We start from the raw sequence: 25,386 nt of genomic DNA on the forward strand, positions 1-25,386 counted from the left end.
ATGTCAAGGTATAAGAGTCAAAGAGAATTCCTTTCACCAACACAAACTACTTCCTGCAGTGATTTATTTTACTTTTGGCACTATCCCACCGCGGTTTTAACTCCTTAATGATGGGATCCCAACCAACCTTAAATAATGTCTGAAGATACAAGGTCACCTCCTGTGCAGGTCCAAACTGATAAAAGGCCTACGACCATGAAAAAAGACATATCATTACAGCAGGCAAGGACCTAACATGCAAGGTAATCAGACACTAAAAGACAACAAAATTTAGATGGCAAGAGTCCTGAGAATCCCAAAGTAACTGTGCTGTCTTTCATTAGCTCAGATTACAAAATCTTCCTGCTAAAGTCACCAGAAACCAGGGTCCGATTTTTTGGATTGTTGATCTTTTATGGAGAAGTGTGTACCAGCCGCTCTTCCCCTCTCTTTTTATAAATAAATAGTCCTCTCTTAAAACTGTGCAGACACAAGCCTTCCGAGGAAACTTTTGGGTCACATCGGCAACAAAGAGTGCCTTGGAATTTGACCAGGAATTTGTTGCAGTTTTGCTACTACCTCAGGTAGCTTAAAATGTGTATTTTCCCCCCAAAGCTGTGATGTACCCCAATTCAAAAAAGAGGCAGAAACTATTAAAAGCAATAAACAGAAATATGTCAACACTCCCAAATCTGTGTTCACAACACCTGACTCAACAAGGTGTTGAAACATAACTACAGCAGGGAAGTTGTTGTTAAATAGCATGCAACAAAGCTCAAAACCTAGGGGAAAGCAAAATAATAATACCCCATGTTTCTTTAGCACCTTTCATCCAAAGCACTTTGCAGGATATACATATACTGGGATCATTCATCCACCCCTAAAACACAGCTACCTCCACAGCAGAACACTGTTAGTAATTTAACAACTTACTGTAAAACCACAGGGCAGGGTCACAGGAAAGAAGTAAAAAGCAATATGAAGTTACAGAGAAAAATGTTAAGCCAGCAATATGAGTCATCTTAGGCTGATATCCTTTAGGCAAGATGCTGAAGATTACACTCGTGTGGAAAGTGTCGTGGAATCATTAATGCTCAAACCTTAGGGTTAACTTCCGAGACAAAATATAGCACCTCTAATATTACCCTGTGTCTAATATCACCTACTGAATCACCAAAGCCATTTTCAGTAGCACCTGCTTTTTCTTAGGAGTCTCTTATCCAAGTATCACCAAAGTCCAACAGTGACCAGCTTTGAGATGTGGCAAGATCTTCATCTAATGCAGAAAACTCACCTTAAGTCTTTGGTTAGTGCACAAAATGTTCTAAGTGACGTTAAAAAAAAGTTTGAAAATGCATTTTGTTAATCTAGTGTTTCTCTAAATGTAAAGTAGGTGCTCTGAGATCCTTTCAATGGTGTGGGGGGGCTGGGTGAGCAGGGGGGGGGTCAGGGGGGATCATGCAGAGCCCCCCATGCAGCGTGGGACAGTGGGGGGCAGCAGGGATCGCCCTTCCACCTGGCAGCACCCGCTGAGTCAGGGCTTTTTTCCCCCTAAGTGCCGGGAGCTAGGGCGGACAGGCAGCCATTGCTGGGCTGGGAGAGTGGCAGCAGCTGAATCTCTGAATCAGATTTGGCCAAATCGATTTGGGACAGTGATTTGAATCACCAAATTGAATCACTGTCCCCTGAATCGGCTGAATCCAAAACAAATACTAGCCGCTTCGCACAGGACTAACAATCCTTTCAGTTAGTCTCTTAGTGCCTTATTGCTACGTTCAGTATCGCGCAGGAACATGCGCTTACAACGTAGGATCATTGCTATTTCTGACCTTATTTCTTCTCCTTACATCACTGCCCAGTTCTCACTTGTTTCCATCACACTGAAACCCATTTTCATCCCTCATGCCCACAGGACAAGCTTGCAAAAAGCCTGTGTTGACAGTGTTATCATGAGTCAACCCTCTGTTAAATGAATGGATGAGCTGGGGCATTCACACTGCTCAGAAGTCTTGTTTTGTGGGGTTTTCAGGCTCAAATATCTGGGTTCATCAGCTGCATTTGGTTCAGGTTTGAAAGGGCTTGCTCACAAATATAAATTCTGGAAACTTCATTTAAAAAGAAAAACTCAGATACCACAGTGGCTGGAGCTGTCATATGAGCCATCTGTATGCATCAAATAGGCCAGATTTTGATCTTTCAGTTATAAGTATTTTCATTTATTTATTGGACTTGCAGTTACCAATATTTGATACAGTAGCATAACTAGGGCAGGAGGAGGAAGGCACCTGCCTGGGCACTGACTATTAGTGGGTGCTGGGATCCCCGTTCTGAGAGTCTTTGCCACAGCAGGGGAAGCTCTGTACTGCCCCTGCCCAGCACAAGAGCTGGATGGGGCAGGGCACCACCATACCAATCAGTGGAGCTGAGGAGCAGGGTGTGAATGGGGAAGCAGAATGAGATGCTCCCCTCCCTCCTTCCTGGGAACCTTTGCAGCAACAGAGAAAGCCTTGCATTGCCACTGCCAGGCCACAAAGGTTGGGGGTAGATAGGGTAAGCACAATGGTGTTCCCTTCCCTTCGACAGCCTTTTCCAGAGCAGGGGCAGCTCTTCTCCCAATATGTATTTGGGGGGGGGGGGGGTGGGGGAGGAGAGGAGAAAGAGGGTGGCAGTGAATGGGATACCAGGGTCCACTTGGAGGATGCCCAGCCACAGAAGAGTTGACACTGCTGATGCTGAGCAGCAGTAGCCTGGGAAGGCAAGACTTCTCTCTCCCTCACCCATGTTGCTACACCTCCCCCCTCCACTCTCCCCTGTCTACTGTAGCTTTTATACCCATGCCACCTGCCCTGGGCACTCAATGAGCTCCCAGTACCACTGATCTGGTACATCTGCTGCTAACCTGCTCTCCTCCTCATGCTATCCATTGCTGCAGAGCTCCACTCTGTCAGGTCTTTTAGCCGCTCCTTGACATTACAGGATGTTTGGAGATGCTAGAAACAGGGATCAACATTACAAGTACAAATCCCCCCTCTTCCCAAAATGTTAGTGTCATGGCTGCCCAGGCTGTCTATCAGCCTTCTTGGACACAGCTATCTTTTGAAGAGGTTGAAAAAAAATCTCCTGCCCCGTCTAATAAATCTCATGTATTGATTTTCTATCTCTTGGCACCCTAACACATTACAATAATATGGAAGCAGGAGTTGCTTCTCCCTGCCTCTCCCTGGTAAAGGGCATCTAGTTTTGGGTTGGAAAGTGGTTAATACAGCACAGTAATGTTACACTGCAGTAGGACAGAAAGAGGGGGAGCACATTTTATCTTTACCACCTCCAGAACAGATTCTGGGTATGCAAAATGTAATCATCCTAATTGGAATAAGGGAAGACATTAAGGGAGATCTGCACTGTGGCAGGGAAGTGTTCAGTCTCTCCACCAAGGCAATAAGTCTCACTCACTCGTATTTCACATGCATCAACCCAAGATATTTGGTACAGAGGCTGTCCTGGGTGCTCCAAACTGCCATTTGCATTCAACATTAAACCAGGCCCAGTACCAGGACACCCCCAGGCTGTTCTCAGTGCCCTATTTCTGGAGCCGACATATGCCGAGTGGAGGCGAGACATTGCTGTCATCGTGAGACTGAGACCCTTCTGCTGAAGTTTACACACACACACACACACACACACACACACACACACTAAGCTAGTACACCTATTCTGAGGGCCAGTTACATGAGATCTTCCATGCTACAAGTGAATGGGACTGGTTTCACAGGTCATCCAAAATACAGACATCTCCAGGTTCACAGTAGCTCCAAGAGCTATGCCAGAAAAATCATAGAAAATGAGGGCTGGAAGGGACCTCAGGAGGTCATCTAATCCAACCCCCTGCTCAAAGCAGGACAAGCCCCAACTAGATCATCCCAGCCAAGGCTTTGTCTAGCTGGGTCTTAAAAACCTCCAGGGATGGAGAGTTCACCACCTCTCTGGGTAACCTGTTCCAGTGCTTTACTACTCTTCTCGTGAGAAAATTTTTCCTGATATCTAACCTCAACTTCCCTTGCTGCAGCTTGAGCCCTTTGCTTCTTGTTCTGTCATCTGCCACCACTGAGAACAGCCCAGCTCCATCCTCTTTGGATCCCCCTTTCAGGCAGTTGAAGGCTGCTATCAAACCCCCCCTCCCCCAGTCTTCTCTTCTCCAGACTAAATAAGCCCAGTTCCCTCAGCCTCTCCTCATCAGTCATGTGCCCCAGCCCCCGACCCATTTTAAGAGCCCTGATTGGCTACTGCGTCAGATGAAGAGTGCCACCTACTGAACCAAATCCACTTCCTACAGCACCTGAGTTTCCCCTGAAGTGCTCCTATCCAAGTACGGTGCTGATCACGACTGACACTGTTTAGCTGACACAGTCACAGCTGGGCTGCAGGCAGCTCTGTCCTCACTCATCCAATCAGCCTCCCAGCCATCCCTGAGTGTCAATAGTGCGATTGTTTTTTTATGGTTAAAATGACATCCCCGGACATTTCAGACACTGAGCCCAGGCAGATTTGACTGGTATGAATTCATCTTTGAAGAATAAATAGGAAGGTGAAGAGGTATTGGAATCAAAGCTATTGGAATCAAAGACTAGAAATCTCCAGCTATGTTTTGAGAGCGCTGGTCTGGAGATAATAGAGCCCTTCCAATTAAAGGAGGAAAAAGGATAGTTTTAAGCTACCGCTGTGTGTCCCTTCCATCCCTAACAATCCTGCTGACTCTCTCCACTGTCATGGTAATTTCACATGCCGGGAGGTCATCTCCTTGCACGCTATTTACTGTGAGGTTCTAATCTGACCATTGTGAATGCCTCCCAAACCAGAGAGCTGCATGGAAAAAACCCTTTATATCATTTGGCCCCATCTCCTGCCCACACTGACTGCTACAGAATTGTTCTCTACAGTATACTATCCAGTCTCTGCCTTGGGATGCTAATCCAAAGCCTAATAAAGAACTAATCCTTTCATGATATACAGGCTCAATTTCCCTTTGTTCAGCCTCATTCCATCACTCCTAGTTAGATCTGCTCATACCACCCAAACCGTTTCTCTCTCTCCCCCACCCCCCTGCTGTACGCTTCATTCAAATACTTGCAAATGATTATCATATCTGCCCTTTAGGAACTGTTTGGCCGAGCCATCCTTATTTAGTTCATTTAATCTTTCCTAATAAATCAGTTCTTCCAGACCCTTAGTACATTTTTCTTGCTCTTCGAGTTCCTGGAATCTCTCCATTTCACATAATGCTCCCAGCGTATTAAAGCAGACAGCGCAGGATACCCAGTGAGCATCTGAGAGCCAGTGCTGTGAACAATATTAACTCAGAAAAGCTACCCTCCTACACCTTGCACCCCTGCCTGCACACAGAAGGGGGATGTACGAACGAGGTAACCAAGTTCCTAGTTAGAACATGACAGCTGCTGTTTATCCTGTCAGCAGCTTATTCTTCTGGAACAGGAAGTCTTAAGTTGTGCCATGGATCAATCGACCTTCCGTTTCACTTAATCTTCCCATGGACGTGGCTGACAGCATTAGACAGGAAAGGAGCAAAGACAGGAGCATGTTTCTTTGGGAAATCAGAGGAACACAGGAACTGCCAGACTAGGTCAGTGCCATTAAGTCCATCTGGTCCAGTCTTTTATGGCTGAGACAGGCTAGCACCAGATGCTTCAGGGGGAAAAGGAAGATCCCTACAGCAGGCAGAGGTGGGACAGTCCACCCCCTCACAGGGGGAGGTTTCATTTTGGTCTCCAGTAGTTAGAGATCTGTGGAAGCACAAGGTCCAATATCCTTTCCAAAATATGTATTGTCCCTAAGCATACAAACTTGGGATATGGATAACCTATGCAGTCAAACCTGGGTTCTCTCAGAAACAAATAAGATGCTACTATCATATTTACTCAAGTATTAGATCATCTAGATTGTAAGATAACTCCCCCAATAATTAGATTCTATATATAGAAGATTTATAACATTTGATATAATTTTCCAAGTATAGAAACTAATTATTGGAGGTTTGTCTTGAATTTGTTAATCTCCCACTGCTACAGCAGGGGAAATAAGCCTGGGGGGTCAGGTAGTCCCTTTGCCCTCTGCTCCCCACCACCCACCCCCAATTTCTTCCCTCTGCTCTCCCTAAGCACATGGAAATAAGGAGAAAAATTGAAAAAAAAAACAAAAAAACTCACCTTGAGATAAACATAGCTGTACCAATTTGTATATAGTACCCATAGACTTAATTCATCCAGAATTGATGCATTGTCCCTTTTTTGAAACTGCTTCAAGTTTGAGCACAGGTACTCTGTGAACAAACGCTTTATAGCAGCACTCCTGTATCTAGTTAATTGAGTACAAACTTAAAAAAAATAAATTAATATATATACATACATCTATACCTCTGCAAATCTGCCTTGTGACTGATATGGTTCACTTGACAGTCCAAACCACACTTTTACAGTTGCATCATTCTCATTACAATAACTGCACTGTATACCCATGCTCCTACATGTCTGTGCACCTGTCACCATCACCTTTACCCACCACAATCACATAAAGGGCCACCTCCGTGCCCCTTGCATCTCAGTCCTATTTTGATGCAGTTTTCATCTGAGGGGTTATAGGTCTGTTTATCAGCAGGTTCCTGGTTTTCCACAGAGCGTTTCTGAAGCAGGAGATGAACTGGCTGAAGCAGGCTATTAGAGCTCCCCACTGCTTGGTCAGGTAAGCAAACAGCACCACCTCTCTGGTCTGGATCTTGACCCCTGTCACCATCAGGAAGAGTATGATTGCTCTCCTCCACACCTCCTGGCAAAGACACGGTACCTGAGGAGGTGGCTAATTGTTTCTACCTTCTACCATCTGGTTTGCCTGGGGTAGTTTCATGAGCCTCTCTGCTTCCCGATTTTTTTTTTAACTCAGATGGTTTTGGTCCAGGCAATTTTACTGACCTGGAGGGGGAGATCCCCTTCTTCTTGGCCTTGAATGACTTGGTGTAGATAAGGGTGAAGACCTGTCTATTGCACTGCAGGTAGGCACCCCTGCAACAGTCTGCTGTAGCCTCCCAATGGGAGGATCTCAACTAGACAATTTAAGGTGATGGGGGATTGCTCTCAGGCTCTCTCTCTAGCTTGCTCCTATGACCTTTTGCCTAGGGGCAAGTGAGACTAGGGGGCATCTGAACCCCATGGCCTTGTGACCCCAGGGCTTGGGGCTTGTTCATAGGATGCTTGCTGTCGATTGGGGAGGATCTGAAGCCCCAGGCTGAAGACTGGGAGGTGGGATACTCACCAGTGGTAGCACCACACAGACTTGAACAACTGAGCTCTGCTCAGCTGATAGAATTCAAAACTGATTTGACTAATTTGGCCTGAGACACAAAATTATTTATATATCTATCTCAGCGTATTAAATGTAGCATTTTTGGCATCAAGGGGAGGATGTGGGGGGTGGCTCTGACCTTCCCAGTGCCAGCCTGGTATTGCTGTACCCCCTAGGGCCAGGGCCAAGGGCCAGTTCCTCACAGAGGGAACACTCACCCGCTTTCCTGTTTTTTTTTGTTTTTTGTTTTTTTTTAAGGGTCAACCTCCCCCCAAAAAACAGACAAGAATGGATGCAGATAGTGGAGGCAACCAAGGGCCTCTAGGGCCTATAGTGCTAAATTATTATATTTTTTTAGTCTAGATATGGATATACGTGTCCTGTCCAATCCAAATTAATCTTGCTAAGATTTTGGCCTCAATGAGATCCTATATCAGTGAATTTCACAATCCAGCCACACGTTGTGTGAAAAATATTTCCTTCTTAAACATCCATTCATGATCTAGAGTTGAACCCACCTCTTAATTCCACGGCATGTCTCCAAGTTAAACCCTTTCTTTGTTACGTGTTAGTCAGTCTGAGTGAGGCTGTCTGAGGTGCGTTTACTGTCTTGGAAACAATGCCCTGTACTTGGGTATAACAAAGATGCCCATCAGACCAGCTATGCTCTCTCAGAACAAGCAATGTGACTCCAACCCTGAGAAAAATTAAGAGGTATAAGGCAGCGTTACCAAACACCCCTGCTGATCATTAACTTGTAAGTGCTGACTACTCACTTCCCAAGAGTATCACAAGACAGGGAAAGAGAATACCTTACAGGCAAGAAACAGAGACAAGTACCCACTGCCAAAGTGCACTTTTGTGTAGGCTGCCACAGAGCTAATGAATTGCCTTCTATGGTTTAAGGAATCTTTGCCCTGAAAAATTTCCATCTGTTTTAAATATATTTCAAGACTACAGCATCTCTGCAGAGACCTAAACACACAGCTCTCACTTAAACTCCCAGGTAGAATCTGACAGTAAAGCCCCATCAGTTTTCCTTTTGACAAGATCTTAAGTAAGTGAGATCCAACTGAAACAGCTGCAACCCCCATTTCTGGCTCAGCTCTGTCTCCATCCCTTTTATGCTCCCCTCTGTCCCCAGATAAGTGTGGAATCAGATGCTGTGAAGGCCAGTAAATGTAGGCTGTTTTAGACCAAAGGGGTAAGTGAATTAGTCCCCTCCCATGGGATAGAAAAGAATGGAGATATGCACACAGCACACATAGGCAGATTACTTATTATTGGCAAGCGTATCTCATATGTATGCCAATTAAACCTGTATACCACAACCAAATTAAACTGTATATTCCCTGTATATTGTAACTAAGCAGCTAGAACTTCTGAAAATCAGCAGCTGGCATTTTATGGGCTTGGCTTGCTTTTAACAGTCGTCCATTAGAGGTCACTAGAACCCAATTGGAGCATGAAGCAAGCGGCTGCCATAAGGACATCGGGCTCTTTTGTGGCAGACAGGATCCTAAGAACAAAATCTATACAGAGCAAACTTTCCCTCAAACAAACAAACAAGCTGAATGGAGGCTGTTTGTCACCCTGACCCCATTTATAAATCTGCTAAAAGAATCTTAAAAGGAGAGAAGAATGCGCTGGGAAAGAGAATGCACCATCGTCCTTTTATTGCCCTGCTTCAAAGGGACAGCGTGATGCGAGTGCATCAGTATTAGGGGAAATATATATATTTTTTCTGGTGGTGATTGGTAAGGAATCAACAAGCATTCTGCACAGAGAGGATAGAAAAGGCATGCGTTTTCAGGCAGACAAAGGCAATGTCTTAGGCAGGCATGCAGTGTCCAGTTATGAAAACACCCAGCTCCCCATGATATCAGTCTTGGCTGCCAAGAGAAAGAAATTGCACGAGTGCCAATGACTGCCAGCTACAGTACAGAAATCAGCATCTCCCTCAGCCCCTCTGGGAAAGAAGCAGGTGGGCTGCAACAGCTCGGGGCCCATGTAAGCCCCCTCTGCACCTCTCCCCACACGGCAGGCAGAATGAGGAGCACACCCCAGGAGGAAATAACTGAGCCGTGACACTGCAGTGCAACACAGCAACAGCTGTCGCTTCTTGCTGAAGCACGCCATTGCCATGCATCAGAGACCCAACACCCCAAGGAAACACAAGACTCCATCTGTCCTGGGAGTCAGGCATGCAGGACACCTCTAGAAAAATCAGGAATGAGCAGTCACCATTGTGAGGGAAGCCTAGTGAAAGCCAAATGACCTCAACCAGTCTGGAGAAATGCTGGCAAAGGGACTTGTCAATATGCTACTGTGTTTTATTAGATGTTGCTCCCCCCATTTGTAGTATGTTGTGGTTGATAATTTTCAGGGGCTGGGGGACATTGTATTGGATTCCACAGCAGGTGGATAGTTCATCAGCTGACTATATCCCTTCAGTGCATTAAGAGTCCTACTGGAAGGAGGGGAGTTTGCTGCCCCTTTCAAAATGGATAGGCTTTTTATGGGTCTACCTGTGCCCTCAGAGTCCCTGGCTCCTTTAGAGCCATGGGTACCTCTTACTTCTTGTGACAACATGTCCATATACCACTGAGCTCAGTCAGCAGGATGCAAGGCTGCGATGGAACTGCACTGCTGCAGCAGTATGGTATGAAGACATAACCATAATGATGGGAGTATGTTGCTCCCCCTGGGCAATTACAAATTAGGTGATAATCCTTCTGTGCAGCATGGTTAGGTCTGCTCTGCATCTGTCTCGCCATTTGTCCCCTGGTAATATCTTTTGTCCTTAAGTACCTGACTGGCTCATTTGAAATTATGGTCACAGTCACAGCTCCTATTTGCTGCATCAACATCTCTATACGCTCTCGAAGAATCTTTGTTAGCATGCGGATGCAGTGTACCAAAAGGTGTGGGGGCTGGGGGAGAGGAGAAGGATATGCAAGTGCTTACTGGACCTTTGCCTCCATGAAAGACCATGACAAGCTTGGATTCATAGCCCAGAGCTGCACGACCTTCCGTTTAGCTACTCATGACAAATATTTACACAGGGAAGACGGTGAAATTGTATTTCAAATGATGACATTTTTTTGCAATTAATTTTTGAGCCAGCCAAAGGACCAAACTGACAGTTGCCCAGGGTGTCTCTGGTCCTGCATTTATTCACAGCACAGACAAAAATGCTGTGAGTTTTCTACCCACGCAATACTCTCTTTTCTCTCCATGTACTTCAGCCCTGATCTGGAGGGGCAGTCCCTGTAAACAAGGTAGAAATGCACCTGCACAGCTCCTTCAGTTCTTGACTTCTCCGATGGCACTACTACTCAAGTTACCAGCAGCTTCTGTGACCCATCTCAGTAAAAACCTGGACTGATACCCAAGTGTATTTCACACAAACTACTGCCCTGCAGCAATCAGAAGGCTGTGGCTGTTGATCACTAGTAAGCTAGGCTGAAGTTGAGCCACTGTCCCAGCAAGTAATACCTATTTGGAGTGTAAGCAACCCAATGAGCCACCCAGTCTCCAACCCCCAGGCTTCAAGCTCAGCCACCCCTTTCTCCATTCCAAAGCAATACTCTTTTTTATTCCACCCCCGTGCTCATGTGAATTTACTCCCTCTTCCTTCTTAAAATTGTGGTTGTAAAGGAGGCTATTGTACTTAGCCACCCTCCTCTTGCAATGCTATGCAGTTCTTCCTCCATACCACTCCTCCTACCACTTCAAGAATAATGTTGAGGGTCCTCCAAAAGAACCTCTCTCAGGTGGAGCAATGGTGGCCTCAGACTTATTGTGTTGTTTATGACAGAGCCAGAGGGGGAGATGATGTAGTTGTAGAGACTATAAAAGGGGCTTCTTAATAGAGGCTGTTGGATGGGGTGGATTAACGCACGGACCTTCAGGGTCTGGGCCCAGGGGCCCCTGTGCCGCCAGGGGCAGCATGATCCAGGCAGGCATCCTGGTTGTGGGCATCTGGGTTGGGCAGCATGCACCTCTTACCCGCTCTCTGGGCAGGCAGCCAGGGGCAGAGCTCGTGCTCCCGCCAGCCTGCCCTAGGCTTGGCCCATCCCACATCGCTGGGGGACCACAACTCCAGCTGCACAACATCTGTCAGGCCGAGGGGATGGGGCCACCTTCACCTCAGTGGTGCTCACACCCCATAGCTTGCCCCGGATGTGCGGAGGAAGCTGGGTGGACTCAGCCACAGCCCCTGGCAGGTGCTGAGGGAACCTACCCTCGCCTGGTGGGGGCCTCTAATTCTCTGTTTGCCCCAATAACTCTCCATCCAGCCCTGCTACTGCACACAGATAGGACCTCTCATTTTCTTGCTCTCAAACAAACCACCACAGCAACTTATGTTTCTAAAAGTCACAACACAGGGTCACCCAAAATCCTGGCCTGGATGAAGCTGTCCTGGAAGAGACTAAGGACCACTCTACAGGCAAGAAAGGAGTGGGAGGGCTTTTCAGAAGGAGGAAGGACCAATCTAGCTTTCCTGCTCCCCTCCCAGGAAAAAGAATTAACATTTTTGCAAACCCTGAGATAGAGAGGAATAAAAAGCTATAAAATGGGAAGGATTTGTTCAGAGTGCTCTGAGGGATTGTAGTGAAATTGGGAGGGGTGAAGTGAAATTAAGGAAAGAAAAATTTTGACTGGAAAAGAGGACACACTAACTCTAGAAGATAGCCTTCAAGGGAAGTTAGGAAACCAGTGTGGTTTGGGCCCTATAGGCTGGATGTGACTATCAAGAATTAGTTTTGTGAAGCACTCCTGCACTGGATGAGGTGGGCAAGTGACCTCATGGGTGTATTTGGTCTGTATCTGTCCTGATGATACTTGAGATCTAAGCGGAGAAGGCAGACTGGCAACTGAATGAGCAGGGGATGTGACCACTCTGGTGCTGCAGCACTCCTTGGCTTTTAGCCTTAAAGCACATTATCCCCAGGGACTTCCTCCCTCCAATTAGACAGTGGCAGCAGCTTCCTGACAGGCACTGAGAAAGCATGCAGGCATCCACGCAACTCACCCCCCTCCCAGCCTAAAACTAACAAGCAACTCTCCTTGCCCTCCAGTCACCGCTGCCACAGCCTCTGCCAGCTCCTCCAAGCAACCCCAGGATCTGAAATCACTGGCAAATAAATCTATTCTCTCTGGACTGGAGGAAGGAAGGGGGCTCCTTCCAAGGGTCAGTGGAAAGGCTTTCCTTGAGAGAAGAGGGGAGGCAACTCAACAAGGGCAGCAGTCTCCCTGCTACCCCCCAGTTTAGTTTTACTCTCCTCTCCTTGTGAGTGGGAGAGAGAGGTCTGCTCACATTAAAGCTGTTTCTCTTTTGATGAGCTGCATGCAGGCAAGGATAAGCTTGGGGAATCACATGAAGTGTGGCAGGGAAGGAAAGACAGAGAAAGAGAGGGACCCTTTCAAAATACTCCCAGCTATTTTTACTCAAAGCAGACTATAAAACAAACAAATAACATGATCTCCCATGAAAAATTGGTACAAAAAAAGTTAATCTCTTCTTAAGGGCTAGATTCAGACCCATGCCACCCCACTGAGAATCAGAAGTTTTTCCACATGCCCTGGTGCATTTACTCCTGGAAAAAAAAAAAAAAAAAAAAAAAAACAGAGACTAAGGCCTGGCCCAAAGTGACAGGATTCCCCAGAGAGGCAAAGTATTGTTACGCTGGGACTTGAGAGAAACCTCTTTGAACCTGGTTGGCAAACAGTCCCCTTCGTTCAGGATAAAATTAAGAAGCAGGTGAGCTCATAGTGGAGGCAGACAGCTGAAACGATAGGAGCCACCACCCAACACATGGGCAAAATGCAAGGCCTGCTTGGAACCAAGTTAGTGGGCAGAGGGGGTGCCCTGGGGATCCAACACAAGCTCTGAGTGGTATTGTTTTGGGTATGTCAACACGAGCAGATGCAGCTAGAGAAGGCAGCCAAAAGCTCAGGACCGCCAGAAAAGTCCTTGTAGCCTGACCTCACAAGACAGGTGAAAAAAGAGAAATTGCTTTTGGAGTACAGTGCAGCATAGAATAGAGAGCCAGGATGCTGCCTCCTGCTGTTTGATGCCCATGGTGTTCAGGGAAACAGGACCTTGCATATGTTAGTTGCCAAAAAACTAGAGTGCATCAGGGAAATGCCCAACTCCATCATGGATTCACCTGTCAGTAGAAACAGCTAAATTCTGAAGGGTACAGAATTATTTTTCTTGCTGGCCTCTGGCAGAGTACTACAAGGCTGCTGTCTCAGAGACAGTTTCCAGAGTTTTCACCATCTCCTTGAAAACTGACACCTACCTCCTCCAGAGGCAAGCATCCCAAATCAAAATGAACAAGAAACGGGAGAGGGAACTGCACAGCTCAGGGCGCTGGGGAGACACAGCCCTCTCTTTTCACCAGTTCTCGGTGGACAGGCATCCTACAACAAGCAGCACTACTTATTGATTCCTGTGGGCAACCTGAACAGACAGCTCCAACATCAAATGGTCACAGGATCTGACTTTCTCATACTGTCCTGACAGGCAGTCCCTTCAGAACGGGACTGAGGCACAAGCGCATCTGCACGCAGCACTGAGGGAAGCCCTCACTCCCTGTGCTGTACCTGTTCTGTGAATAATACAGGAGTTCAGTCTCCAGGGCTGGCTGTCAATCTGACACCTTCCAGTGGTGCTAAATTCACTTAGAAAATAAAGTAGCTAGTGTGCGCTACACATTTCAAACCTACTAGCCAAGATTCATGTTGCACATTTATGGGCAGAAAGGAGGAAAAAGCAGCGCTGGGGAATTACAACAAGCAGCCGGCAATCCCTCCCAACACACATACACGCACAAACTTACCTTTAGCTCCTTCCTCCTATATAACAGCCTGATTGCCATAGCAACTGTAATCCTAGGTCATGCAGCTTAAAAAAAAAAAAGTAAAGATACATGCCATCACTGAATATAGCCTCAGTGGCAGAATCTGATTTTCATTAGAGACATAATGGTGGTTTTGCATAATCATACATATATTAATACCCAACATGCCAATGTTTGGTTAAAATTCATGAATTCAGCTCTAAATAAAAAGTGCTGATGGCTGGGGGTTTATTTCTTTTCTTTTATTAAGGAAAAATATTTTTAAAGCTCAGAGTTGTGCAGCTTCTTCCTAATCCTGTAATTAACCGGGGGTGGGGAAGAGAATGGAGCTGAGGATGCAGAGATGAAGTGAAATCTCAAACTGAATAACTTTGGGAAAAGGCAAACTGAGGCTGGCCTCATTAGCTTTAGTGGATGGAGGGATAAGGGAAATGCAGCACGAAGTCAGAGTATATTTGGAATTAAACACAAGAAGACATTGCCCTTCTGAATTTGTAGTGGAGTAACATTGTCCCAAGGGGCACATTACTATGGGGAACTAACAGGCACAGGAACTGGCATGCTAGCAGGACTACGAGCAACCGTTCACAGCACAAGCTAAGGGCTGTACTTTTATTGGGACGCTGATTTTCCATAGGTGCCCTCAGAGTAACCAAACAGCAGAGCAGCTGCGTTCAGATAACAACACGTTCTAGAACAAAATAATATCCTGTTACAGACAAATACTAGAAAGACTTTACCTTTTTGTGCCCAGCTACCCTCCTCCGATATTCCTTTTCCCTTCTATGCAGTCCCCTGCCTTTTCACCCTACGTTTCTGTCTGTAGCCTAATCAGCAGGGCCTAAACTCTTCGCGGCACCTGGCATTTAATTGGGTCTTGTTTGGCTGAATGGGAAACTCCTGTGTTGGAGAGGACCACAATCACCTTCAACAGGCTTTCATGTTTCTGCCTAAGGCTTTTCTGTGGGAGGTCAGGGCTTCTGTGCCTTCAGTTACTGAGCAGCTCTGGAAAGGAAGGTCTTGAGATGCCATAGAGAGTGCTAGACCAGTGGTTCTGAACCATTTTCAGTCGACATATCCTTTGGTCTCAGAGTGAGACTTCATGTACGCCCTAGGAGCGATGTTTCCCGTGAGAGGTTGAGGCATGGAGCAGGAGTAGGATATCTGGTTTCCATACGCATGCGCATTTTATGGCAGTAAAACCCCGGCAATTTCAAATTGTCAAGACATTTTTTTAGGCCCTTCAACCTGTGTTAGACAATGTATGAAATATATCTCATGTACCCCCTGATGAGGCTTCACGTGTGTCCCCAGGTCAGAACCGCTGCTCTAGACATTTGACTTGTGCGCTGGTTTATATAGTTCTGACTAAACGCACAAAGTCTTGGCTTAGCCGACTCCGTGTAAAACCAGTGCTGGATTCTGTGGGGCAGTCCCTCCTTTGGCTGGAAGAAAATCTTGGTCTGGGACTACTAGCAAGAGTTTCTTCCAGCAGGATGAATTCGTCTTAGGCCAAAGAAACAAGGCAGAGAACGTGTGCGTGCGTGTGCGAGGAAGAGGTCGAAAGCTAGTCCTGAGTGTGCCTCACAGTGTTTGAGGGTTGGGTATGACCCACAGACAGAGCAGAAAAAGGCAAGAGGCAGGGAGAGAGGCAAGAAGAGAAAGTGAAAGAGGGAAAAAGAGACAGCAAGGCATTTCTGCAACAAGCCATAACTGTGGTCCCCTGTGGTGTGTGGAATTCCTCCTCCTCCCCTCTCCTCTCCTCCTCACATCTTCATTAGCCAGGTTACCTCTGAGCAGACAGGGAAGAAGAGGTTTAGCATGAGTGGAGCTGTCAGCCAGCATGGAGAAAAGTCCAGCAATTAAAGTGCAGCCTTCCCTTCTGTCCAAGCCAGGAATGAGTTGTGGTGGAGAGGAAAAAGGGATTTCCCATCTATGATCAGACCTATTTACTTTATAGCTGGAAGGTGAAATTACCCTTCCCTGCAAGTGCACCTGGGGAGGTCTGAAGGATTTGAATCCCATATACCTGGGATTTGCACGTGCTTGTGTTCAGCGCAGTTTGTACAGCACGCAAACAAACAGATTCACAGTTTGCAATGGCATAATGCTGCCTGCCCCTCCGCAGGCAGGCAAGAGCTCTGAGAGTCCACCTGGGTCCATCTGCTTTGATGAAAGGATTAATAACAGTTTTTCAGATGTAATCAGTCATCCAGATCAATGGCAGCCAACAAAATAAATGATAGGCCAGATTAGGAGCCTCAGGCATTGCGCTTGGTTGTTACAAAAAGGAAGATTGTGTGCTACAGGAGTAGGGAAAGGGACTCATGGGAGGAGGGAGAGGGGCTCTCTGGAAGAGTGCCAGCGAGGAAATAAAAGGGAAGCTATTAATTTAATTCTGTTTGGATTAATTCTTTAAACTAATTTGAATCTTTTTTATCATAATGAACCTGCATTTCTCCCTCTCTGCCCCCCCTCCCCCCAGAGATCCCCCCTTCCCCACAATGAGACTGAAGGCCTGGAAAGAGAGAAATGTCAGGGAGGGAGAGATTCATCCTCCTATTGAATAGGTCAGCCTGGCAGGAGGTGCTGTGCTCTGACCATCTCTTTCCAGTCTGGCAGGTGTTGAGAGTTCAATGGACATGAGTCCCAGGGGAAGGAGGGCTCGCTGCTTTCCTAAACCACCTCCTTCACTCCTTCCTCCAATGAACCCTTGATCCTGTGTCTGTAGAAGGACATGCCTGAAATTGAGGAAGGTTCATCCAAATTCGTCAGTAGGGACCAGGGAAAGATGGAGGAAGGCAGTTAGGCGGGCCAAAGCTACCATGGAGCTGAGGATGGCAACCCAAGTAAAAGACAACAAGAAATTGTTTTTTAGATATATTGGGAGTAAAAGGAAGGCCCAGGGAGGAATAGGACCACTGCTAAATGGGCAGAAACAATTGGTGACAGACAGGGGGGACAAGGCTGAACTCCTCAACGAGTTCTTTGCCTCAGTGTTCCTAAGTGAGGGGCACGACAAGTCTCTCACTGGGGTTGTAGAGAGGCAGCAGCAAGGCGCCAGACTTCCATACATAGATCCTGAGGTGGTGCAGAGTCACTTGGAAGTACTGGATGCCTTTAAATCGGCAGGCCTGGATGGGCTCCATCCGAGGGTGCTGAAGGCACTGGCCGACGTCATTGCAGAGCCACTGGCGGGAATATTCAAATGCTCATGGCGCACGGGCCAAGTCCCGGAGGATTGGAAAAGGGCTAACGTGGTCCCCATTTTCAAAAAGGGGAGGAAGGAGGACCCGGGCAACTATAGGCCGGTCAGTCTCACCTCCATCCTTGGTAAAGTCTTTGAAAAAATTATCAAGGCTCACATTTGTGAGAGCCCGGCAGGGCAAATTATGCTGAGGGGAAACCAGCACGGGTTTGTGGTGGGCAGATCGTGCCTGACCAATCTAGTCTCTTTCTATGACCAGGTTACGAAACACCTGGACGCAGGAGGAGGGGTGGATGTCGTATACTTAGACTTCAGGAAGGCCTTCGATACGGTATCCCACCCCATACTGGTGAACAAGCTAAGAGGCTGTGATGTGGATGACTACACAGTCCGGTGGGTGGCGAATTGGCTAGAGGGTCGCACCCAAAGAGTCGTGGTGGATGGGTTGGTCTCGACCTGGAAGGGTGTGGGCAGTGGGGTCCCGCAGGGCTCGGTCCTTGGACCGATACTCTTTAATGTCTTCATCAGTGACTTGGATGAGGGAGTCAAATGTACTCTGTCCAAGTTTGCAGATGACACAAAGGTATGGGGAGAAGTGGACACGCCGGAGGGCAGGGAACAGCTGCAGGCAGACCTGGACAGGTTGGACAAGTGGGCAGAAAACAACAGGATGCAGTTCAACAAGGAGAAATGCAAAGTGCTGCACCTAGGGAGGAAAAATGTCCAGCACACCTACAGCCTAGGGAATGACCTGCTGGGTGGCACAGAGGTGGAAAGGGATCTTGGAGTCCTAGTGGACTCCAAGATGAACATGAGCTGGCAGTGTGACGAAGCCATCAAAAAAGCCAATGGCACTTTATCGTGCATCAGCAGATGCATGACAAATAGGTCCAAGGAGGTGATACTTCCCCTCTATCGGGCGCTGGTCAGACCGCAGTTGGAGTACTGCGTGCAATTCTGGGCGCCACACTTCAAGAAGGATGCGGATAACCTGGAGAGGATCCAGAGAAGGGCAACTCGTATGGTCAAGGGCCTGCAGACCAAGCCCTACAAGGAGAGACTAGAGAAACTGGACCTTTTCAGCCTCCGCAAGAGAAGGTTGAGAGGCGACCTTGTGGCTGCCTATAAGTTCATCACGGGGGCACAGAAGGGAATTGGTGAGTATTTATTCACCAAGGCATCCCCGGGGGTTACAAGAAACAATGGCCACAAGCTAGCAGAGAGCAGATTTAGATTGGACATTAGGAAGAACTTCTTCACAGTTCGAGTGTCCAAGGTCTGGAACGGGCTCCCAAGGGAGGTGGTGCTCTCCCCTACCCTGGGGGTCTTCAAGAGGAGGTTAGATGAGTATCTAGCTGGGGTCATCTAGACCCAGCACTCTTTCCTGCTTATGCAGGGGGTCGGACTCGATGATCCATTGAGGTCCCTTCCGACCCTAACATTTATGAATCTTATGATTATTATAAGGCAGACAGAAACCCCACTTCAATTCAGTAAACATGCAAGATATCCCTGTTTTAAGGCCAGCTTGTGAACAAAGCAAGAGTCTGCCAAAGTGGGGAACAGTCACATGGGGGAAAGTGTTTTGTCTTTTAAGATGTTTATAACTGGGCTAGGCAAAACTTTGGAGGATAAACTCACACAGACACAGCAAGGCCAAGAAGGGGAATTGACACAGAAAGATTTCTTTGAGGGGGATTGTGGCTTAGTTGGCTAATGCACCTACATAGTAAATAGGAGGATCTGGTTTCCTATCCTGTTGATGCCAGATGAGTATGATACAGGCAATCCCTGCTAAACGCTGTTTCACTTAGTGCTATATTGCACATTTCAAATTGATACAGGCAAGGTGCGCTTAGCAGTATTTCTCTATAACACTCATTTTAAATTGATACCTGATTCCACTTAGCGCTCAGCAAGTTTCATTATAACGCTCGCAATTGCCATCTGGGGTCATTAAAAATACTTGCGGTCGCCATCTTCGATTGTCAAAAACTTCCGGTTTTGCGTAATGCTTGGTTTTTCAGGAACCACTTAAGAGTGCTGAGTGGAGGTTGCTTGTGTACATCCTGGGGTCTTCTCCATCTCTGGTATCAGGTTGGAAGGAAGATTCAAACTCTTTTCTTCCCAGCCTTTGAATAGGTGAGGGAAACACAAGGAGATGGCTCCACTGATTCTGTTATCAGCAACAAATGGATAATTTTGAGCAAGTGCCTGCCAGAAAATAGGAAAGTGTGTGTGTGTTGGGGGGAACTACAGAAGGAGGAAGAGTGAAAGAGAGGGGTGGGAGAAAGACTGACAAGCACAATAGTATGTCTACACTAGAGTCAGAGATATGATCACTGAACAAGTAGACATCCCTGAGTGAGTTTGAATCCAGTTACCTTGGGTAGGGAGGGCACTGGAACTGTCATGGCAGCTGCCAAACAAACATGCTTTGTCTTAGGCTTGTACCGCTGGGCTGAAGCTAGCAGAGCTTCACTGCCATCAGCGCCCAACCTACTAGACTAAAGCTAGAGCAGGTACATTGGTGGCACCTGACTGTGGTGTAGGCAGAGCTGCGGGGAGGCAGCCAAGCAGGAGGGCAGGCAGGACACCGTATTGAAAGTTTCCTTCAATTCTTTCTCTACTGGTCCCAGTGAAAGCCTCTGAGAAACATTTTAAAGATGCAAGGGGGAGCGGACCCTCACTGAGTTGCCTGCCAAAGTCCTGGGCTCAGGTTTTTGTCTGCACAGGCATGTCTGATCCTTGCTAGAGATGCACCTTTGAAAACAGGACATAAGTCCTCCCTGTGAAAAGCCAAAGAGCAATGCAAGGCTGTCCTGTCCAGCAAGCCAAGGAATATGCTTTCTGAGGAGGCCTGACATAGGACACCTCTGTAGGAAAAAGGCACTAGACATACAGATCCTTTTTGAAAGAATCCCCCCGTGGCAGGGGTAAGCTAGTGGTGAGGCTCTCTCCCTGAGTGGCCTGCAGTAGTGTTACAATGGCTGGGTGAGCAGGGGCACCTTACCCTTTCATTTTCCCCTCCCCAACAAATCCTGCACCTTCCCTGCAGTGACTCCAACTCTACCTCTAATATCAGGGAGGGCAGGGCAGCAGCAGCAGTGCATGGTGCCCCGGGCAGTGGAGGTGCACAGTGCAGGAGCAGCAGCCAGAGGTTTGCTGCTGTGGAAGAGGACATCACCTTCTTTTTTGCCACCGAAAATCAGTGTTTAAATGGCCACTCAACATGTATCAGTGAGCAAAAAATAAAGAGGTAACATCTGCTGACATCTTCTGGGAGGGCAAGACAGCAGCGCACAGGCAATCCAAGTAGTTTTTGGAGAATGCTGGGGACAACTTCTTGATGTAAGTGTTGGAGAGGCCAACTCAGGGGCATGCTCTTCTTGACCTGCTGCTCACAAACAGGGAATAATTAGTGGGGAACGTAGAAGTGGATGGCAACTTGGGCAGCAGTAATGATTGAGTTCAGGATCCTGGAGAAAGGAAGAAAAAACAGCAGCAGAGTAAGGATCCTGGACTTGGTATGGGTGAGGCCACATCTGAAGTACTGTGCTCAGTTCTGGGCCCCCCATTGCAGAAATAATGTGGACAAATTGGAGAGAGTCTGGGGGAGTAGGGGGGGAAACAAAAATGGTTAGAGGGCTGGGGCACATGACTTATGAGGAGAGGGTGAGGGAATTGAGCTTATTTAGTCTGGAGAAGGGAAGACTGAGAGGAGATTTGATAGTAGTCTGCAACTACAGGAAGGGGGGATCCAAAGAGGATGGGGCTAAACTGTTTTCAGTGGTGGCAGATGACAGAACAAGGAGCAAGGGTCTCAAGTTGCAGCAGGGAAGTTTAGATTAGCTATTAGGAAAAACTTTCTCACCAGGAGGGCAGTAAAGCACTGGAACAGGTTACCTAGAGAGGTGGTGGGATCTCCATTCTTGGAGGTTGTTAAGACCCGGCTAGACAAAGCCTTGGCTGGGATGATCTAGTTGGGGCTGGTCCTGCTTTGAGCAGGGGTTGGACTAGATGACCTCCTGAGGTCCCTTCCAGCCCTCATTTTCTATGATTTTCTATGATCTTCCTCCTGTAGCAGTGAACCTCTGGCTCTGGCTTCTGCCCTGTTCACTGCTTCTGCCCAAGATGCAGAATTGGCCAGTTACACCTCTGGTGGTATGCTACTCGGAAACGTTAGCTCTGGTGCTGGGAAAACATGTTGACTTCTGACCAAGCCCCTGATTTCTGTTTTGCTGTGGCATGTTTTTGTGTGTCAAACCAGGGGCTTATAGATATTTTCTTTTTCCATGAAAGGATTTGAGTGCTTCCCTTAAGGGCTCTTCGAATTAAGCTCTGCAGCGCCATTCACCCTAATGCTGCTGAGGCTTGTCTGGCATTCTCCATGATACAAGAGCGCAAAGCTAGAAGGACCTTCTTCTGCCTGCATGAAACGACAGAGCCAATTGGCTGCTGGCTTTTTATCTGAACGTTAAGAGATCAATGGTTTACTATTCACCATTCTCCCTAACAGGGTCTTGCAGAAATATTCACAGGAGTGAGTCCAGCCAGGAATAAGAGGAGCTAAAATTTGAGCCATCTGGGTATGAAGACTGTTGTCTTTCCCAGTAGAAATTATGTTATGGAGTCCCTAGGGAAAGCTAAACCCTGGGGGGGATGAGGAACCCAACTTCCCTCAGCCCCAAGGGGCAGGGAAGTAGAAAGCAGCTCTGATAGCTGTTCTGCTAGAAGGAAATTATGCCCAGTGATACTCTTGCAAAAAAGACTCTTGTTTGACTCTCTGGGACACTGTTACTGATAACTGTTCCACAGGGAGGAGATAACAGCCTTGCAATACAAGATCTTGTAATATTCTTCGGAGTCTATCTGAGATATAGGCCCGGACTCTGGGCTGTATCTTGAGAGCGAAGCATCCAGAAAAGCACGAGAGGCTCAAATATGCCTATACACCCCCTTTTCTGAGTCCTGAATTCTGGACCATTTGGGGGGTCCTTAGTAGCTGCTTGAACTTACAGTTGCTGTATGCTGCTTCTTGCAGAGCTGTCCCACCACTCGGGATAGCTGAAACACAGAACGCTTTGCCCACCTTCCCCTCCTGCTCCTTGGCGCACTCAGATGTCAGGGCTGCAAGGAGTAACGAAGAAGGCCCTCTTTGGGGGTTTTCCCATGGGAGGATAATATTGGGACCTGAGGTGGCACAAACAAGGTAGGCCCTGGCTCAGAATCAGTGTGCTGATCCCCATCCCCACTTTGGAAAGGATAACAGCAAGGCTTAATAGCAAGGTGGAAAGTATCCGGGACTTGAGGAAAGGATGATGGAAAGGGGCTCATACTCATTGCAGAAAATATATAGGCCCAATGCAGGCATTCTGTGTTAGGTGGGGCGGGATTTTTACCCTAGCAAGAAGTTCAAACACTTGAGACTCGTCCTACCATGAAGAATCAGGGTCAAGTAGGCAACTTAAGCACAGCCCACTTCAGGCCCAAGGTGCTGGCAGCAGAGTTAAGCCTGATAGTAAGTGAACTGCAGCAAAATACATGAGATTGAAAGGGCCATTTGATTCCATGAGGGGGAGAAGAGGAGAGAGGAGCCTGTAGGAAGAGCATAAAGGTGGCTTAAGATGAATATGAGAGTGAGCTACAGTGATGGGCTAGGCAGCTGGCCCCTGTCCCTGCAACATCTCATGTTCTTTTGCTGACACCTGAAGTTTTGCTGATGAAAGTGCTGACTTTGTTCATTCGCCTGGCAAATGTACTCATTGCCTCTGGCATGCCCCCCAACCTGCACTGTGTCAGAGCAGAGAGAGGAACTACTGCTTATTTCCTTTGAACTCTGGTCTCCTCTCCCTGACTCTCGCCCTTTGTTTTCAGTGCAGTTTTGATTGTGCCTCTGGCTTTTGCTCCAGCATAGCAGCATTATCAGCCTGATGCTTCTGAGGGAGTGAAATGAGAGGCAGAGAGAATTACAGTACAGCACTGCTGGGATAGGAAAGACTGAATGGTCCCCCTTCCATGCAAATAGGGCCATTAAATCACATGGGGGTTTCTCAATGTGGCAAGGGCTGGAGTAACTGGTCTCTTATTCCCATTAGGAGGGACTTGCTGGAGACTCAAAGAGGACCAGTGATCATCATCTTCTCCAGATCAAGCATTGAGATTTAGGCAATTTAACTGACTCTACACAGCTGTTCACACACAAACTTACTCAGGGACATGCACTCTCTCCAAAGGAGCATAGTTTGTGGGCAGCTACAGGGTCATATACCCACGCCCACAACTGCACTTGTCTATCAGACTCTCAGACACACAGGGGCAGGCTTCTCAAGGCATCTCAAAGGCTCAGGGACTCTGCACGCACAATCAAGGCCAAATTTTCAAACAAACAGAGCATCCACAGGGCACCCAGCCTGCTGAGCCTGTTTGAAAGCAATACACAGCCTCATATGATGACATTTTCAAAAGCACCCTAATGAGGCTGGATCACAAAACCCAGGCAGACTCTCAAGCTGATTTCTGCTTCAAAGTGCTTTTGGGGAACCCTCTCTTGGAGAACAGGATCTGAGTTCATCTGAAAAATATGGCCCTTAAAACCAGTTAGACACACATTAATGCATATGTGCAATCACACAGGTGCGGTTCCATAGATGCACAATAGCAACAGTTGGGGCACTTAGGACACAGTGACAGCTGTAATTCTCAGAGCACTTTATAGAAGAAGGCTAGTAGCGTTAGGGCCACTAAACTGATTGGGAAATGAGGTATAGGGAGGTTCATTTAAATGATTTGCTTACGCAGCAGTTCAATGTTGGAGTTGAGAGGACAGACCACTAGTTGGATCCTGTGATTCCTGGTCCTGTGGGCTACTGAAGCCAGTGCTGTCCTTGCAATCAAATATGTTCTCCTCTACCCAGTCGTGCACAAAGGCCCATTGTCATCTGCTCGCCTGCTCCCACAGAGACTGCAAAACAAACACCCATTTTTCTTTCTCCCTCTCACATGCTCGTATACACTCACTGGCTAAGTCACCCACGTTGCAGCCACATGCCCTAGCCTGTGGACTCCTTAATATGGGAGACTGGCTCTTTATCTGCAGAGATGACTGATAGAAATGAAGGAGTCTCTGAAGTCAGTAAAGCGTAAAATTAGCATTAGTGTGAAAATGACACCATTGCCTCATCTTGAATGCAGAGCAACAAGCAAAAAGCAGCACGTCGGCATTTGCCTTCCCTACCTGAGTACGTGAAATGATCACACAGTGCGCCAGCATGCCAGCTTCCTCCACTGCTGGGCCAGGAACCTAGAGGCAGCTGCCAGAAACGATCCAGGGAGTCAGTCAGGGCAAGGGCTGGAAACGGGGGAGCTGTGAACCAGCTGCAGTTTTTCCATCTCCGAACTTCCGGTGAAACAGTTTCAGTCGGTCACTTGAGACCAGGCCTCTCTCAAATGCCAGAAGCACAACATATAGCTACTGCGCTGATTCCCACAGTGTCTTCAGATCAGAGAAATGCAGCAGTAACCAGAGCTCGGTCAGAGGGAGGAATTTTGCACTTTGAGGGTGTCTCTGAGGGCAGACTGTCTGGGACACAGTCCAGGATTCATATCTTCACCTCCTCCAGACCCTTAACTAGCTTCATCCATATTTAATACTCACCCCCCTCAGGCCTCTTCACCTCTTTGGTAAACCAAATTGTATTTTTGACTGGTTGGACACAACTAAACATTAAAACATTGTGGTCATCCAGGCACAAATAAAAGACCATTTATCAGGCAGACTGGGATGCATTCAGCATCCTGACCTACACTCTGGGTAGTCAGCTGCTAGGTTGCCTCAGAGGGAGCCACAGAGTCAGTGCTAGACGAGAAGTGGCAAAGTGCCTGGTTCAGGCTTTTTTAAGAGTAGTCTGGTATAAAGTCCCCAAAAAGTTCAGTGTACAACAACATATAAAAGCCCTAAGAAAGACCCAGAACCTG

General features: G+C 47.3%; 2 long non-coding RNA genes across 3 annotated transcripts in view; both read right to left on the reverse strand.

The window, feature by feature from the left end:
• Positions 1-15,033, reverse strand: part of LOC132250129 (uncharacterized) — a 53,252-nt gene extending 38,219 nt beyond the window's left edge. For both annotated transcript variants that reach the window (XR_009461708.1, XR_009461709.1), the window contains exons 1-2: positions 14,942-15,033; positions 14,181-14,245 (exon numbers count right to left, since the gene is read on the reverse strand). This is a non-coding gene — a long non-coding RNA (uncharacterized LOC132250129). The remainder of the gene's footprint in view (positions 1-14,180; positions 14,246-14,941) is intronic.
• The window catches only part of LOC132250130 (uncharacterized), a 120,376-nt gene extending 95,419 nt beyond the window's left edge, over positions 1-24,957 (reverse strand). The window contains exon 1 of the long non-coding RNA XR_009461711.1: positions 24,647-24,957. This is a non-coding gene — a long non-coding RNA (uncharacterized LOC132250130). The remainder of the gene's footprint in view (positions 1-24,646) is intronic.
• Between the last annotated feature and the right edge of the window lie 429 nt (positions 24,958-25,386).

Source organism: Alligator mississippiensis, chromosome 4, assembly GCF_030867095.1.
Source record: "Alligator mississippiensis isolate rAllMis1 chromosome 4, rAllMis1, whole genome shotgun sequence".
In the NCBI taxonomy this organism is placed as follows: Eukaryota; Metazoa; Chordata; order Crocodylia; family Alligatoridae; genus Alligator; species Alligator mississippiensis.